General features: G+C 43.2%; 1 protein-coding gene across 2 annotated transcripts in view; it reads right to left on the reverse strand.

Annotated features, from left to right (window-relative positions):
- Dock1 (dedicator of cytokinesis 1) overlaps positions 1 to 19,026 on the reverse strand; it is a 477,546-nt gene that overhangs the window by 202,508 nt on the left and 256,012 nt on the right. The window lies entirely within an intron of this gene.

Raw genomic sequence — 19,026 nt, forward strand, 5'->3', positions numbered from 1 at the left:
GGAAAACAAGTCCTACCCTGGGAATATCTGCCTCCTGCAGTGCCACCTAGTAGAGTCTAGTGACTGCTGGGACTTGTCCTTTCCCAACGACATATGCACACATCCTACAACACGAAGGTCCCACCCTCCTTTTAGAGATGAGGAAGCCAGGATTTCAACCGAATGGCAAGGGTGTTCATTGGTTCTGGTAGGTTCTCTGCAGGGTGTGGGCTCTGTAGCCATTCTGAAATGAAGGTGGAAGTCACACCTGTTGTAAAACAACTTCCTTTGCAGGTTTGAGATTTTGATGCTTCAAAACTTCACCCACCATAAAAAGTGAAGAGCAAAGACAATGAGTTTGTACCCTGGGGCAGAAGGTACTTGCAGACATATCTGTGTTTCCTGCATAGCCGAGCTCTGGAGCAGGTGGGATGGTGTATTTTACTGTCACGCTGGAAGAATCCTGGGTTTTTCAACAGAAACCTTTTGCTGGCATTGGGGGAAGAGCAATTATTTCATCTTCATTCCCCAATAGATGGAAAGGTAAGATGGCCTACCCAGAGGCCTCAGCACACAAACAACAAGAACACGTCCCAGGGTTCTTTTCAGGATGAGCTCACTCTGAAAGAATTAACCCTGCCCTACAATGCAGTGTCTTCCTTGGCATGGCTGGCAATACTTTGTAAGATATTCAGGAATCTCTCTGCCCAGTGATTGTCTGGAGCAAGAATCCTCAGACAGGTTTCAGGGACTTATTTGATCTCTTTCTACCGAATTATCACTGCTATATGAAGGCTAGCACAAAAGCTCACACATAGCTACTTCCTACCAGAGTATTTATGGGTCTACCTTCACAAACAGGCCTGTAATGGCTCACATGTGACGGAGTTCAAACGGGCTTTAGGTTTTTTATTTTCTTCATGCAGCCCAAGGATGTGATAGACTGGATACCATGTAGAAAGCAATTTCATTCATGAATTCCACAGACAGTCCCTTCTGTAACCCCCGAGGATCTGGGATTCTATTACACTCAATCCAGTGAATAAACCCACCTGTCAAAGCTAAGATATATTTACAAGGGAGCAACATCTCTATCAGTTTACATTTCAGATGGAAGGAGCAGTTAGACAATTCGGCAGGAGAAACACAAATGAATATTCAGGGCCACACTGGAAAAGAAGAGGTGCAGTGACTTTTGGCTGAAGATACAGGGCAGTAAGAAGGAAATATTACGTTTACTGAATATATTACTTTGATGTTTTCACTACTGTTGTTTCCTGGCCTGGTTGTTTGCTTTGGTACAGTAAAGTAGGGTTGTGACAATTTTGCAAATGTCCATAAATCATTCCCTTTGCAGGTAGGCTGGTCTTTCTTTTCTTTAGCTCAGTATAAGGTATCTTGAAAACAACCTTGTGGACACATATCTTAATCCTTTAAGTAGGATCTAATGACAAAAAAAGTTTGTCAGAGCCATCTTATCTATTTCAAGGTCTAAAAAAAATAAAGCAGAGCTGTATTCACAGTCCTCATTATGTGTGTCTGCTAGCAGAAACTCAAGCTACACAGAGGCAGGAGCTTAGCTGTGGCTTCTGCTGCAAACTGTCCTAGTGACATGCTCTGGGTCTGCCTAGGAGCTGGAAGCTAGAGTAGTCAGGGCCACACCTCACAGTTCTTTTATTCTGTAGTAGCATTAGGGTAGAAAAGGGAAGGGTAACCGACAGCTGCACTGCTGGGGCTCCCCTGGCTCTGCCTGGATCCTGAAGGAATCCAGCAGCCAGTGAACCGTGGGGCAGGAAACAGAAGACAAGGCCACTGGCAAAGACAGCACCCTGAGCTTTGCACACTGGCATTCCTGGCTCCTAGCATTCTCAGGGAAATGGCCACACATTAATACAACAGCAGCTCCTCCCCCCCCACCCCATGTGGCTGGGTACTTCTTATGAAGAAGATTTGATAGCAAAGTAGATGGCGGATCAGGTCCTAGGAGAGGTAAAGAGCAAAATGGGAAATAAAGGGGAGTCCTGGGGGACTGTGCAGGGTTTGCCATGCCCTGAGGGAAATTCACTCAATGACAAAACGAGGGCACTTGGATTCCCACAAGTATGTGTGCTCTGATCTGGGCACCCTGGCTTCTCAGACTGGAGCATATATTTTCACCAAAACGTTCTCATAACACAGAAACTGTACATGTACATTTAAAAATGCAATACACAAAGGTAATACTGTATTAGGACAAGAGGAGGGCGGTAATCTGAAAAGAATTCAGAGTGGTCAAATCTCAGCCTCAGTATTCCTGCACATACCAGACTTTTGCAGCCTGAGAAGGGCTGGAGCTGCCCTTGCCTGGGATCAGCATTTGCCTTAAGGAGACACTGACACCAGCTCCACTCCAGAATCACATGTGCTCCTGGAGATGGCTGGATGGACAATGGTGTCAGCACTGATCCCATAGCAAACACCAACACCAGGTATCCATCCATGAAGAGGGGCGCCATCTGTGGTGATGTATACCTACAACTGGAATTTATTCCACAAAAAGGAGTAATAATCTTCAGCTGTGCCCACTGACATGGACAAATGGCAAGGTCATAGTGATATCATAGACATGTCACAGGAAAATGTATGTTATTGCTATGGGGGACAAAAGTGTGTGACAAAACCAAAAGAAAAGCAAGGAGATACTGAAGTCCAAGTCAGAAAGAAGAAGAGGGATGGTGAGGGAGGGGGGCCCCTTGCGGATTCGAGCTGGAAGTAGCACACAGACCCATTTCACTGATATTCAAACTGTAGATACTTCTTGTGTATCATCTATTTTGATATAAAAATAAGAAAGAATGCTATTGATCAGTTCGAATAAGGCAAAACTCTATAGCCAGAAATCCCATGGTTCTACATACAATACACAACAATTTCTCAAATTTTGTTCCCTGGAACACTGGCCCTGGTACATGTGCTAGTCAGCTTTCCATTACTGTAACTAAACAGCTGAGGAAAACACCTTAGAAGGAGGGGCTGTTTGCTTTGACTCACGATTACAGAGGTTTCATTCCATGGACGCTTGGCCCCATTGCTTTGGGGCAGTGGAAAAGCCAAACATCACATAGTAGAATGGAGCTGTTCACCTCATGGAAGTTGAAAGCAGAGAGGGGCAGAGAGAAGGGGCCAGAGCTCTCACATGCCCTTCCAGGGCACACCCCAACGATCTAGTTTCTCCTCTAGGCCCCACCTCTAACTATCTCCCAATTGCGGCATCAGTTGGGGGCAGGAGGGGGTGGGGAGACCAAGCCTTTCATGAGTTTATGTGGTACACGCAGGGTCCAAACCATAACAGTGTGCTCAGTAAATGTAGATAACAGTGAGCTCTCCGGTGAGGAAAGTCAGGAAGGCACCGGAGAAGAGGCCCTAGCTTGAGCATCCTTTTGTGGTGTACATTCACCTATTAAACTTTCTGGAAACAATGCTGTAGGGAAACATTTTTCATTGTATTTCATTTGATGTAATCCAATCTCATGTGACCAATCTCTTTCATGTAAAATTTATCACTATTACAATAAAAGCCTTGAAAATACCCCCAAATATGATTTTAAATCATACAAATTCTATCCTTGATCAGAAACACACACGAGAATTCTATGAAAAATAAATAAGATCTTTTCCTGGGAACATTCTAGTGCACAAATCTTTCCACAGCAATAGAACATATCACTCGCAGTAAAAAGCAATAGCATCCATGGAGTTCTGCCCCTAGGATGCTATGTGCTGCTGACAAGGAATGTCTTACAATCAGATCCTACCAGGAGTAGTGGGTATAAGTAGTGGGTGTAAGGGTATTTGCACTTATTAGTAGCTAATTACTACTAATAAATGTGTCCTCAAAAGCTAGAGGCGAAATCATAGCCTTCATTTGATAAAAGATGATAAATCCTTAAAGAAGATTCTGGCAGAAGAAAACAAACACTGAGATTATATCCATAGAGCTGCAGGGATGCCCACGGTACACTGTCAACAAAACAGGGGTTCTTGCAGAGTAATATGTGAAGGATGCAATTCTACTTTGTGTAAAACAGAAGAAAACACCACTCTCATTCCCTACCAACCACATTCTGAGGTTCTTGAACTCCATGGGAATGAAAAATGCATGCTTACAAAAGTTTGCATGCATACACACAGCCAGAAGAAAGGTGTGCAAAGACAGACACCAAGCTGTCCACATGACTTAGTTTTCTGAAGGAGATAGGAAGGGGATGGGGAGATAAATTATTTGACTTTATATACCTGTTTACTGTATTATTTTTACTCATTACAAAACTAAGTAATAGAATTAAACATTTTAATCAGGAAGACATTTGTTCAGGTGCAAACGACTTCTCCACGGGTAAATTGCAGAAGCAGGAAGTTTTCACAGCACTGAGATGAAGGAAGTCAGCACGGAAACAAAAGTAATATTCTCCATCCTTTTGGGGGAAAGGCAGTAGAGAGTAGGAAAAAAAACAATGTTGACAAAACAGTAAACCAACTAACAAAGTACTTTCCAAAGTCTTAATGGAGAAGACTCCATCATGGAATGGTATAACTACGGATTTGGTAAATCCATCCCTCATTGGAGAAAAGCCTATAGAAATATCTAGAACAGTCCTGAAGGAAATGAGAACTTGTGAATTGCTGGGCATAGCGGAGCTGCTACAAGGAGATGCTTCAGTCACAGGTGGTACTGAAGGAAACTGAGGCATGACAACTGGAAGCAAGAAGCATAGTCCCCCAGTCAGCACCTGCCCACAGGATGGAAGGCTTATCATGCTAAACGATCGTCACTTTTTAATGGAAACAGATTTTCAAATTCTGTATGGATTAAATCACACACATGCATATTCTTTCAAGCATATGTATGAACAAAATAATGTGTAAAAATGAAGTCTCACTTTTCTCGAAGTATAGCCTGCATTTAGAGGTGGTTTAGCATAAGTTGCCTCCCAAAAACAGGTTTGTTTTGTTAATGTGAGAGCAAAGACCAAAATGATTCTAGAAACAATTCAGTAATTTACCCAAACAGCCATGTAACTGAAGAACACTCACTTCACAGACAGCTCTAAGAAATCAGTGAACTGGAATTAAAGAATTCTACTTCCTTTAGGATATTATCCTCAGTCTTTGAAGGAACAAACACAACCAAAATTATACACCCAACAGTGGTAGCTAGTTTTTAAACCATAAGTGAGTTAAAATTGATTAAAAAAGAAAAAACTGTGAAGATAAAAACTAGTTTTGCATTTTGTAATGCAGATACTCCCTGACTTACAATGAAGTTAAGTCCTGAAAAACCTATCATAAGTTGAAAATATCATACACTAAAATGCGTTCTACACCCTTGACCTACCAAACACCCCAGCTAAGCTACACGGTAAGATGTGGATGGCCATAGTTCCACTGGGGACTGGGGGGCTGACAGGGAGCTGTGCTCACTGTGTTGGATCAGCACTGCAAGAGAGGACTGCACTGTGCGTCCCTAGCCTGGGAAAAGACCAAAAGTCAAAATTCAAGGTCTGGTTTCTACTGAATGTACATGGCTCACCCACCACTGAAAAGTACAAAATCTAGCAGTCAAACCAGCATAAGTCGGGGGACTGTCTGTATGCATGTATTCTCCAAAGCATGACTCCCTCTAAGGAGGAAAATTAATTGTATTCTCAAAAGCAAACTTAATTGTGTTTACAGGCTGAATCACTTAAGTGACACTGTTTGGAAACTAGAATGACAGACACTGTCTGGTGCTTTAGGCAATGGAGTGGACTGGCATGTGGAGGAAGGATATACACAAGTCACTGAGACATGAAAAGGCACAGGCCACAGGGTTGGGAAAGGATGGGTGTGTGTTGCAGGCACTGCTTTCTGGGAAGGACAATGGGTTCCCATGCAAGGGGTGGCCTGGATAGCAGGACTGGGTCTGCTCTGCCATCTCCACCCAAGCACACGCATTACTTTTAGACTGTGTGTATGTGTGTGTGTGTGTGTGTGTGTTAATTATGGTATATGACTTTTTTCTTATTTGAACAATCATGTAATCTATAATTTCTGCTATAGAAAAATCAGTGTCTTCAAAATGCAATAATAAAAACTGTTAAGTGTCAGAGGCAAATATGCCAAGAATAAAAAGCAGCACACAGACAGCTATACTTCCTCTAAGAAGTGTCTGATTCTCGTGGGTTACCAAACAGGGGGTGGTGCTGTCTATAAACACAGAAAATGGCAGACGGCTGGTGGTTTTGCTGAGGTCAGTAAATGACTATCAGGAGCACTCTTCAGGGACCATAGGAGCATGGTGAAGAATGGCGTCTCTCTCCAGAGCACCAGCCTGGAACCCCGGCCTACTCACCTGAGAGTTTACTGAGAGAAATGTCCTCCCTGGTAGATGGCAGGGGAAACCCCATCTAGCAAGTTGCTCTTGGCATTCCTGAGCCACCCTTCCCACAATTGGTGTGGGGGCCCCACAGCCCAGCTAGAGCTTTAAAGGAATCCTATATACTGACAGGAAGTTTCAGTTATTCAGAATGAATCAGTCGTAGAATCAGCCCCATGATATCATGGTTATAATTACCAACACGTACGTAAAGTGTTCTAAATAAAATAAAATGATAAAGTCAAAGCACATAATAAAGTAAAACAAAAAAGATCCTATAAAATAATATGTTACTAAGTCACTTGTCACATTCAAAATGAGCCACAAGAATACTCTGAGTTTTAAATTTATTCTTGTAAAGAAATTTAGTAACACCTAGAACAATACAACAGAGGGAAAGAATTTGTTTGAAACTTCATGAGACTGAGGAATCTTGGGGAAGGCAGAGAGATGGAGAGAGAGAAGAGAGAGAAAGAGGTCACCCTACTCCGGCCTCCATCAGCCAAGGCACCAGTGAAGAGGGGCAGGGCAAAGGGCTTGATGAACTGTAACAGCAATAGAGTGGCAGGACTCAGGGACAGACAGCAAAACTAAGGATCAAGACAGGGGACAAGAGAGACTAAACAACTGTGTGTTGACTCCCTGCTGACAGGCATTTCTTGGTTTCCTGGGCTCAGCCTGAGAGTTATTTCCCAGTAATCACAGAAAGCCCCCTTCTGACTGTATTATCATCCAAATGCACACAGTCCCACATTCTTCAGAAGAAATTCTCAGGCATCAGTCGGTCCCTTTACAGCCCTCTAATGTCTCTTGTCACCTCCTTGGCTTGCCATGGCTTCAGCGGGAGTCATTTTCAGAGACAAGCAGGGGCCATTCTTCCCAGGACGAGCTCCGGGGCCACCTTAAGTTGCACTGGTGATGCCCACAGCTCGTGTTGATGGCAGCTGAATGAGGTCTTTACCGTAGTTTCCATAGGTAATGGAGCAATACCACCAAATTTAAGACTTCATAAAAAATTTCATTCTCTCAGCGAGGAAACCAAGAAACTGAGAGAAGAAATCTTTTTCTCTTTCATCCTGACTGAGGGGAGGAGAAAAAAAAAAAGACAAAAAGAGTAGTACTGCATGACAATTTAGCCAAGTGACTATAAACAAAGAATTGTGACTATCCCAAGTCTCCATTGGGAAATTTGACATATGGGAATTGCAAACCCTTGCTGCCCTGCTGAAGTGAAAAAAAACCACAGTGAGATTCCTGAAGCAGTCTCTCAGCTGAATTTCTCTGCTCAGAGGGCCAGTGTAGTCGGGTGTGGGTGTCAGGAAGAGGAGGGGTGCACGCACACTTGTAACTGTCTTCACAGTCCCTGCAACGTGCAGGCCCTGTCCATAAATCCTACATGTAACACTTAACTGCCCCACTTCTGGAAAGTATTTACTTTTACACCATATTTGATGGAGAACTTATAGAAGAGAATCAGTTTCTGGCACTTTTACTACTTACGCAATTTTCAAATCTATCATTTTAAAATGAAAGGCAGTGCCATTCAAGGAAAACGGAAGAAGGGATTTGAGGACATTCTGTATGTACCCACCTCCTTGGGCGCAAGGCTGATGGCATGCAAGGACCACATTTTCAGTCCTCACAGTGGGGATAAGATCCACCCCAGTCCTCATGGCTTGTCCCTCATGGAAACCACAAGAAACCCAACAGACACCAGGCTCCACCCACTCCCTACTCTGCTCTAGGACAGTCTCCTCCTGCCCGTAGTTCTCTTCAAGCTTCAATCACAAGTGAGATTTTCCCATGCAGATTTTGTTTTCTTTCATGAGAATCCAAGTTAGGCCCCACAACATGCCTCTCTCCCAACACACACACTTGAATTTTCACTCTGAAACCCCAAAGGCAAGCTCAAGCTCCTAACTTCTGTGAGTTAAACATTCTGAGTCATCCAGTGAAATCTCCTTGTAAAGATGAAGCTAGTGCTCTGCTGCCTGTCGGCTAAAGAAAAGTAGAAAACCAAAGAACTCCCTGGGTATCCAAAGGAATTTCAAATCTTTCAATGGTTATGCAGTGAGAAGATGAATTCAAAGTTGTTCCCTTCACTGAGACACACTCCAGAACAATGCATTGTAGGGTAAGATTCTCCTGGCCAGATAAGCAAAATGTCACCACCCAAGAGAGACTGCATTAGCTATCACTTGGTACCTTACAGCACTACTCACAGTGAGCAGAATTTAATGAATAAAGGAACTCCACAGTCTTAATGATAGGCAACTCTAAAATACCACTATATAAATTAAGTTTATATTATACCCTTAGGGAATACTGCAAAGCACTAACAGATGACAGAGTAATGAAAAATTTCAAAGTGGGGTGAAAACATACAACAATGTCTGGTGAATTCACTGATCCCTGTATCACATTTTTGACATGTTTAAAAGATGATACAGAGTCATGAAATCATGGCTCCCTCAGAATACCCAAATCTATAGCATTAAACAAAACATTAAAAAGGATATTTGATTGATTATTGATTCTTAGTCTAGTGAACAAATTCGTATGAAGCTAATGCTTAATCATTTTTCATGTGGTTACAAAGAACAATGACAAACTTAACTATTTATCTCAGTTGCATGGAAACCATCAAGACCAAAAAGCATATATCATATCAGTCACTTTAATAGCTCCCATATTAAAAGCCTACAGCAAAGACATTCCATTTGGTTGCATGAAACACTTAAATAAATCGGCCAGAGATGAAAATCCAATATTAACAATACAGTTTTGCCAGTATGCTGGAGGGGTGAAGGAGCAAGACATACACCACAATCTCTTTAAAGTAATGGATGAATTTTGGTTCCAGTAACTACAGTTTTCTCATAATTAGCAAGCAAAATTCTTCTGGCTCATAACAACAAAGACTTTGCTAAACCCAGTGGTTTTTTTTTTTTATTGTCATTGTTGGGTTTTGTTTTGTGTTCCCTGAGAATATGAATCTTGACGCATGCAATTCTCATGTTACCCAAAAACTAACAAATGAACATCTCCTGTGCCATATCCTCACCAGAAACAATCCTTGATAGGATATAGTATTCTAATTCTGCCCAAACTGCAAGTATGTTTAACCTAGAATCCAATGGAATGAGAAGCAAATGGGAAAGACGCTGTTTTTCAGTAATGAATCAAATGTTTTAATTCATTCTTAAAACTAGGTTCCACATGCAGTCCCAAAATTCTGCCAAAAAATTTATGCTATAAATGGGGACAGGGTTCAGGAAACTTTAGTCTCTGGAGCAAATTTGGCCCACCTCCTGGTTTTGTTAATAAAGTTTTATTGGACCTGAGTCATTGCTCATATTTGCTTTATATATATTATCTATAGCTGTTCTGAAGCTTCAACAGCAGGATGGATTTTCATAACAGAGTTGGTATGGCCCACAAAGTCTAAACTATTTGTAATTAAATCTTTAAGAAAAAGTTTGCAATACCTGTTGCAAATGAATCTTTTAGTCAACACTTAGGTAATTCTCATATTTATTTCAAAATATGAGAATCTTCCATGTCCTCAACATGTACAGGAATGAATGCAGTATTTCCAAGGCTTCCAAAAGTGCTATTGGTTCATTCAGGTATAATTTAATGACAAACAAGGTCAACACACATCTAGGTTGTGCCTCACTAAAAGTTGAATTGCTTTATCTGATATTTCTGGAGGTAATTCCTAATTCCCTGCCAACTCCCAGGTCAGAGTTCCTATGTAAGTGTGTGGTGACAGTCTGTGCATGCTTCCCCATCTGACGCATGCAGCTGATAACTTTACCTCTCTTCACAATTTATTTAGGATGACTGAAATGCTAATCCTCATAGAGTTCCAGAATGTGACCCATGCAGAAGAACAGGTCGGCATAAACTGAGTTAGCTCAATGAAGATTGTGGAATGACAGAAGGCTGTATTTTCCATCTTCCTAAGGAAGGTCCAGACTATAATAACAGCTAACACAGGAGACATTACTCCCACAAATCCTGCCTGTACTTCACTAAGAACAGGACTTAAGATGCCAAGATGTCATTTATTCAGAAAAACTGACATGCATTTTATAAGATATATAATATCTGTATGTAATATTGGTGTTGCTAAAAACAGAAATAAACCAAGTCAAACTGGACAAGACCTTTAGACATACCCAGAAGCTGTGCATTAAAAAGTTCCAATTCAGCAAAACTTCAAAAAGTGATAGAGACAAGGACTCCTCCAGAATGTTGTACAATCTCCTCTTCGTTTTCATCTTCCATGAATGGTTCATTGTTCTTGACATTGCACAAGGAATGAAAAGGAGAAAGCTTTGTGGGGCCCTTCCCAAGGTATCTGGCTCCTTGGGAACTACTGCAGATTTGTACTTACTGAGCTCTGGTTTCCCCTGAATGAATGACATCCAGAAGGTGGAGGGGACTTAGTGAACTTGGAGCACACTGTGTTCTGCTCTGGCAGCCCAAGTCATGTCAAGACTTTCAAGAAATATGTGCAGAAATCCACCTCAAACAATTCTGGAACTAGCATATTAAGTGAATTCATAAACACATATAAGAATATGACTATATTTAACACAACAAATACATTTGTAAAAATTCATGTTTTAAGTAACTTTTGAACAGCTGAATCCCTCCAAATACACGGAAAATGGTGGCTACTTCAAAGCAAACCCTGTCCATCCACGTGATGGCAAGCCATACAGCTGAGGACAGACAACTCTTAAAATACTGATTATTCAGATTATGTAGAGTTATGCATGCTTGTCAGGAAATAATGAATAGGGACATCTAAGGGAGAGCTTTGCATTTTTACATGGTATATAGATAATATTTCTGCTTTATGGAGCTTATTTAAATTTCATGGCAAACATCATCCATGTTTCAACACTTGTCATAAGCATCACAACTGAAGCTGAGTTCATTCCAGCAATGTTTTAAAAAATTCTTAAAAGACCAACAAAGTATACACTCCCAGTGAAAAAGCAAAATTTCAACAAGGAGCTCCAAGGTGCAAGAGGAAAACACTTCTGAAAACCACATGTTCTGTGCTGTGGGTCTCTGCCTTTGGCCACTTAGTCATCTAGGAGGAGTGGTGACCAAACAGGTGATGTGACAAAGTTCAGTCCCACTCTGCTGACCCAATTTTCTTACTAGATATTCTGTAGAATATCAAATTGCACTCAAGTGATTTGCTCATAGCAAAGGCTAGAAAACATGGAAACCCAGGTCAGAGCCCCAGAGCAGGAACCAGGCAGTGAGTGCTGTATTCCTCTGTCCAGATTGGAGTCAATGGCAGAGAAGACTCCAGAAGTGAAAATCTTCATTCACACCCAGGGACCAAAAGGGAAACAACCAGTAGTTTATGAATCTGCAGGTGAAGATGCTGGCTCTTTACTATTTTCATGGTGTGAATGAATCACAGGTTTTATTTCAAGAGACTAGAAATTATCATCACCAATTTCATGTGACAATGTTTACTCCACTGGGAAGGGAGAAAAAGCACCATTAAAATGAATTTCTTCATTTTCATACTTGGAGTCAGCGAACAGAATAAATCATCAATAAATTTCATCTTTTCCTAGTAAGTCAGGACAGAATACACTTTGCCCAAGACATCCTAATAAAAGGGGAACTTTATTCATGCTGACCAATAGTAAGCAGATGATCCACATTCAATTGAGCAGAAAGATCTGAACTCAAGACCAGTGGTGAGGAGACAAATTACATGCAATGACGACTGGTGGAACAGGAGCTGGAGCGGCCATTTAGGCCAGTCAATCACAGTCTTTTGGACTTTTGACTGTTTCTAAAATGCTGAACCCTGGGGGATCAGTTTCAATAGTCAATAAATTCTGAAAGGAATGTTTAGGGTTCATACTGAAACCCACAGAAAATGAATTAAGATCTCCCTTTGTCTCTATAGTAAGTACCAACTTCTCAGACAATGACACTTCCATGACTCAGTTTCCTAATTCCCACCACAAATTTGTTTCTTTTCAAAAACACACTGACTTTCAGGTTCCTCTAATCTACTGCAATAGTTGACCAATCAACACAAATGAGCAAAAGTTCTGTAGAATTTGCCTCTATCGTTTGAAAGAAACGAATGTCAGGAATCTCAAGATTTTCCCCCCATCCAGACCCAGAAAGACCTGAGGACCCCCTTAGAGGTCTCCTGCAGGCCAGGAGTAGAAGCTGCCAGGGGGCTGTGACAGCAGAGAGACTACATTCAGCTAGAACCATGTGCACTACATTCTCACTCTACACATGGCACATGTCTACCAGCTTTCAAAAAAAAAGAGAAGAAAGTAACATTTAAAAACAAAAATTCCACGTTGTTCTTTGAATCCTGAAAGAAATTCGACTTGCATATAAAATACATTACTATGTTTTTGACTACTACGTTAGCTTCGTGAAAGGTGCACCAGCATTAGCTCATAAGCACCTAGGGGTGAGTTTCTAAGCCCGCACACACACCAGAGTACAATATGGGTCTAGAATGTGCCAAGACACAAAGTAGGCAAACTGGAGACAGGGAGATTTGTGGTCCAAGTGTAGCGGAATTACAGTAACAACACGTTCATTTAATTCCCCAAGGATTCAATATAGATAGGAATATGAAAAAGAACTTCATTGAAAACATGGGCCTGAAATCTGTGTGTGACTTTAAAGGTTATCAAACATAACATGAGACTTAAAAAAAAAAAAAATCAGAATTGTTTCTATTTGGAACCTTAGGAACAAAAGACTTGATTTCCAATACTTAGAAACTTCCTTCATCATCCAAGATCCACACTAAGTAAACACAACACTGAAAGTCAGGTAATCAATTCTTAGACCTAAATTAGCAAAATAATTTATCGCACCAAGAGTATAAAAATGTCAAGGGTAGGTAATTAGAATTATATGCACAGTGTGTTAGTCATCTTAAAAAAAAAGAAGAAGAAAAAAGGAATTAACGTCATCTTCCACATTGACTGGAGCTCAGGAATGAGAGTCCAGGGTTGTTTAGATTAGTAACAGGACATGGTACCATGGCTCCATTGTATCTGGCACCAACAAATCCCAAGGAGGGCTTCTGTGGTATCTATGGAATATATATGTTGTGATGGATCATTTTAATAGCTGTTTTTCAATAAAGACAATGTGTGCTAATGTCTTCGAAATTACATAGGAGAAGCACATGGTGCTATCCAAATGCAAAATGATCACTGTCTATTGCTGTTTCAGAGATTACTTTTAATCCAAAGTGCAACTGATACAGTGAGAAGATGAGATAGGCTAATGAAGGTAAAAGAACACCTGATCAAAGACTCTTCACCACCCGAGGGTCATTAACTGCTCTGTGAGAGTGTGGCTTGACCACAATACTTGAATCAGGTCAGAATCTGTCCCACAAGGTATGCAGAACTTAGGGAGGATGCGGTCCATTCTAGACACAGGTACCTGGTACAATCTGGGGCCAGGTAAGGACCAGGAGGGGATTCCAGTGGCCTAATTCTAATGTCACTGGAATCAGGGCAGTTAGAACCCTGATGTCTAAGTAATGCTTGACTCCAGCACTATTATATATGTACTTAAGCAATCTCAAGTTTAGATAAAAATATTAAACCTGAACAGGGAAGTTTTGCAATGTACAGAACTGCATTTCAATCTAGGTTACATCACTTCTTAGCTGTGTGACCTTGGAGAAATTGTTTACCTTTTCTGAACAACCTATGGGAAAAGAGATTTACAGTGCCTACTTCACAGCTGTCCTGTGAGAACAAAAGTAGATGACACAGAATGTACCAGGAGCTTAGCAAGCTGCAGGCACACAGCAAAAGTGGACATCATAAACGTTTCTTACTCAAACACTCTGGGGAAGAAGACAAGCACACAAAGAGGCTCCCATTTTTCTCTCCTTCTTCTCCCCATCGTCCCTCCATGTCCATGAAAGCTAAGGAGGGAAGAGGGTAAACAAGGAAACTCCTATGTCAAAAACCATAGGACCAATGTGCAGTACCCCCGCTCCACTGTGAGAAGACCTTAGGCCTCCCGGCAGCGCCCTCTGGGCTTCCTGGGCATGGGATAGACCTGCTAGGGCAGGCCAGGAGAGCAGTCTTAACACAGGAAAAGTGGATTAGGAGCCACACACTAAAGTCTGGAAGCAATTTTCATCCCTTCTTGACACAGTGCTGGTCAAAGGTGTCACTCCTTGGCCTGGAGTCTTAGATGAGCTGCTTTATGGGAAGCTGACTGCAGCAGGCTGAGAGAGACTAGGAATCAGAAAAGCCCATTAGCCATCTACTTCTGTTGCAACAGGCTTGGTCCTCAGTAGATTAGACTTGGATAATAAGAAAACCCTATAGATAACATCACCCAGACTGACGAAATTAAGGTCAACAATAACGTCTGCATGCTTACTTCCTCAGAAAGCCTTCCTAGAGGAAAGGAGGGCAGCTGACTCCAGAAGGGGAAGACTTGGGGTTTGGTCAGAGCCCTGCACATAAAAAGTTTGGGGGAGGGAGAGTCAGCAGTATGTGCCCAAGCCACCCCTTCTCATCCAGCACCACTGCTGCTGCACTGTGTGGAAAGGGAACCTAGAGCCACTTCTATTCTCTTTGGAAAGAAAAACATCCCATTTCCTACAGAAAATTAGATTCACAATGCTGCAGTATAGAACACCAGGGATTTCAACCAGTCTTCAAGATGTTCAGCTTTTCCCAAACCAACTGGATTTGGGGACCATATCTAGTCTCTAATCACAGAAAGAAAAGAAGACTAGGGGTGTGAAGCAACCCAAAGAATGGACCAGCACTCAAAAATGCAGCTGGTTTCCTTCAGAGAGGAGACAAGAATTTGTTACCAAGACAATGGAAGAGCCCCAGGCAGGGGGCTTTACACAGGGAGATTCTTAAACCAGAAATAAGTCCAAAAAGCAGACAGTGAATATTTGAGCACAGTATGACAAAGCAGGGCTTCTTCCAGGTCTCTCAGGCTAAAATGAGGCCTGGCTGGAGTGCCCTTTGAGCACTCTGTCAGTCTTATTCTTGAAAGAGAGAGTAAAGCTTCCCGATGTTACTGATCTCCACCCTGCAGTGGACGTGGATGTGAGCTACCTCTCCTTTGTAGGAGTAGAGTGCAGGTTGAGTCACTGCGGCTGCTGAACTGGAGGATGCTACCTGCCAATCATAGACTGAGGATCACCTAGAGTCACTCTGGAAATTAAAGGAGGGGTAGGAACACCATTCCTAAGTGAACTCTGTCACGGTTGCGCCTGAAAGTCAGCAGGGCCAGGGTACAGCAGCAAACACCCCAACATAGCACTAAATAAGTCTTATCCGTGGCAGGGGCTAGTCTGCAGATACCTCTTTTCTCCCTTACCATAGGTTTTGGAGAGGAAGTGGTTTCAGCAGACACAAGTTCATCTCGCTGACACACAAGCTGGTTCATTTGAAGGAATGCATTAATAGGACGTGTGTAGACACTATCACGATGCAGACAAACAGAGTAATTCCAAGACAAGATGACATCTGGACGGCTTCTTATATAGATATGCAACTGTGCAACCACACCGAACAAACCAGCATCAGTGAAGGTACCATGGCCTTGTGTCATTAGCCTGCCACAGAGGTAACCACCACTTTGGCACTTAGCATCACTGACAAGCCTTTCTTGGAAATCATTTAAGTGAATCCTGTGACATGTACTCTTGTGTTTGGTCTCTTCCATTCTGCATAATGTTTGTGAAAGTCCTTCTGTGTGCACCAGCAGCTAATGACTTTCTTTTTGTTGACAGGTAATACTCTACAGAATGAACAAACCAAGAAATTTCTATCTATTCTACTGCTGATAGGTATTTCCAGTTTGGAACTAATATAGACAAAACTGTTATGAACATTCTTGAACATCTTTTATATTCTTAGTTTTCTTAATGTGGAAGTTGAGAACGCAAAGCTCAGGATACTGTAGACGTGGAATTCCAGCAATTCTCCATAAACGTACACATTTTAAGAGAAAGGAAAAAGAGAATCAGATATTTTGAGTATTTAGCTGTCTTGTACTTCCTTATATTTTTAGTCTCTAGATGTCTCTGCCTTTGGGAAATCCCACTTGAAAAAAGAGCTATTTCCCCCTGTGCAAGTCTATCCTTTGTAGCACAATTCTGAAGTGAAATATAAGAAACCACTTTATACCTAATTAATTTCTTACTTTCTATTATTTCACTTTTTCTGAGAAAGCTAAACATATGGACTCATTATAGTCCTTTAAAATATACATATGTTCTGTCCATAAAAAGTAATAATGTAATGAAACTGTGTATGCAGGAAGATGGTCAAATCTCCTTTCTCCCCAGCTGGCCCCACCATAGTGCTCGCTCTGAAGATCAGAGGACAACAGGGCTCCAACCTCACCCGTGTGGCAGCTCCACCCATAGCCAAATGTCTAGTGAGACAAGCGTTCATCAGTATTTTAATTTGTAATGCTGGTAACTGGCACTGAACTAATATAACAGGTAAATTTTTTCTTCCCAAGGATTTGAACAGACTTGGAGAATCAACTGAAGTCTATTAGGCAACAGAAAAACCCACAGCAGTTTTGATGACGCTCTGAAGCTCAATTAAACTCTCTTCCTCATATAAGTACAATTCTAAGTTGCCCTTACAGTGTTTCCTTTTCTTCCTAGAGGCAGGCTTCATGGGGATCTTAAATAACATTGTTCTTGGAGATGTTTTCTTGCCAGCTCACAAGGCAACCTGTGGCTGAGCCCGACCTCCTGTTCATGTTTATCTATTTTCACCTATGGTCCCTAAAACTCTAGCTTTTCATGACCACCAGCACCATTTGCATGTTTCCTGGCAGCATTACAATGACATGCTTAAAAGATAGAAGTCAGATTTCGATTTTATGGATTTGCATGCAATAAACAAGATTTACAGAAAGTTCCCAGACCCCAGAGAGCTTTCCTGGAGTACACAGTGACAACAGCACGTCCTCAGGGGGAACAGGTTGGAGGGGCAAGTGGCAGGAACCCCTGCCATCTAGTGCTATATGTCCCCAAGTCCTAGACACCCCCTTCTGGCTCCCTGTGAGCAGCAAAAATGGCTGCAGATTTCAAGCTGCTCTCACCTAACCAGGCATATCTCTCCAGCCAGCTCTCAACAGCCTTCACTATCAGCTAGAGAGAGGTAGATGGGATCGGGCTTCAGAAGGACATAAAAAAGAGTGAGATGCGTGGACTCTGTATCCCCACATTCAGCACTCCCTTCCTGAGTATATATAAATTCCAAGGAGCTTGCAGTTATATCCCAAAAGGCAGCTGAGGAGTAAGAAGTGAAGGAGGACATCTGAGAATATTTTTCGTCCAGTATACACTGCCCCAAGCATCCACGTATACACAAAACATTCCACATCAAACCACATAAAGCACGGAGCTAGGCTCAGCTCAGCCCAATCAACAAATGGGGCAAGGGCTTGGCCATGGGTGTCAGGGATAGTGCTGGGTGCTGGGACTCAGGGAGGTACAGGCACAAGTGTGAACACCACCATGTGTCTGGTGAGGTAGGGGGTGAGGGTGAGAGCACTTTCCACTTGTCCTCCCAGTTCACTCTCCCAGCCTGTCACTGCTCTCAGGTCCAACGTTTCTCTGCCTTTTCTTTGGAAATATTCAGACTACTAAGTGTGGTCACTTTCAAGTATGTTCTAGGAGGAAACTGAAGGGCCAGAGATGCTTAGTCCCAGGCTCAAGCATCCGGGCTGCGAGGCATCAGGGAGGTCCTGTTTCAGAGCAGCAGGTGTGTCTGCTCTGAGGGCACCCAAATGTCAGCCCGCAGCAGAACCTCCAGGAACTCCCACTGTCGTCAGGCCACTCACAACTGCTTAGCCTTCCAGTCTGCCTTTGGAGGTGAACTTCAGTCTGGCCCAGCACAGAAAAGCAACCCTGACCCCCCAGCCTCTACAAAGCAGCAATCCTCAGGTGAGGGAGCCAACACCTTGCCCTCCACGCCCCCATGCATCTTGGGTTTTCACAAACCCGGCTGGACAGGCGGGCTGGCTGGCACGTTAGGAGGTCATCAAGCGGGGTCCCTGGCGACCCAGCCGGAGAGAAAACACGGGGTCCCTATCTCCAGCTGGTGAGGAGGCAGCTCCAGGGTAGACTCAACAAGTTCCTGGGCCTCGCAGCGCCGCCTGCAGCCCAGAAACCCGGAGGACGCGCCGCGGTGGAGCCCCGCGCAAGGAGGCAGCCGGCGGTGCTCCTTCCACCTCCTTCTCCTCCTCCTCCAGCACCCGCGTCGGCGGGAGAGGGCTCCTCCATTCGCTCCAAATCCCCCACCCCACGCACGCGGCCAAGCCCGGCCCCGCGCCGCCCCCGCCCCCACCCCCGCCCGCGGGCCGGGGCTCCGCCCGCCTTGGTGCCAGCCGAGCGCACAGGAGGCAGGCGCGCGGCTCCCGGCGCCTTCTCCTCCAGCCGCCCGGCTCCGCGGAGTAGCTGGGACCCGGGAGCGGCTGCAAGGACTTCCCTCCTGCTCCCTCCTGCTCCCTCCCACTCTCCGCCCCCTCCGCCTGGCCCCAGCATCCAGATCTCGCCGAAGACAATTGCAGTAAATGAGGACATCGGAGGAGTACGAAGCCGGGTGGCT

The sequence above is a fragment of the Castor canadensis genome, chromosome 7 (genome assembly GCF_047511655.1).
Source record: "Castor canadensis chromosome 7, mCasCan1.hap1v2, whole genome shotgun sequence".
NCBI classification, from domain to species: Eukaryota; Metazoa; Chordata; class Mammalia; order Rodentia; family Castoridae; genus Castor; species Castor canadensis.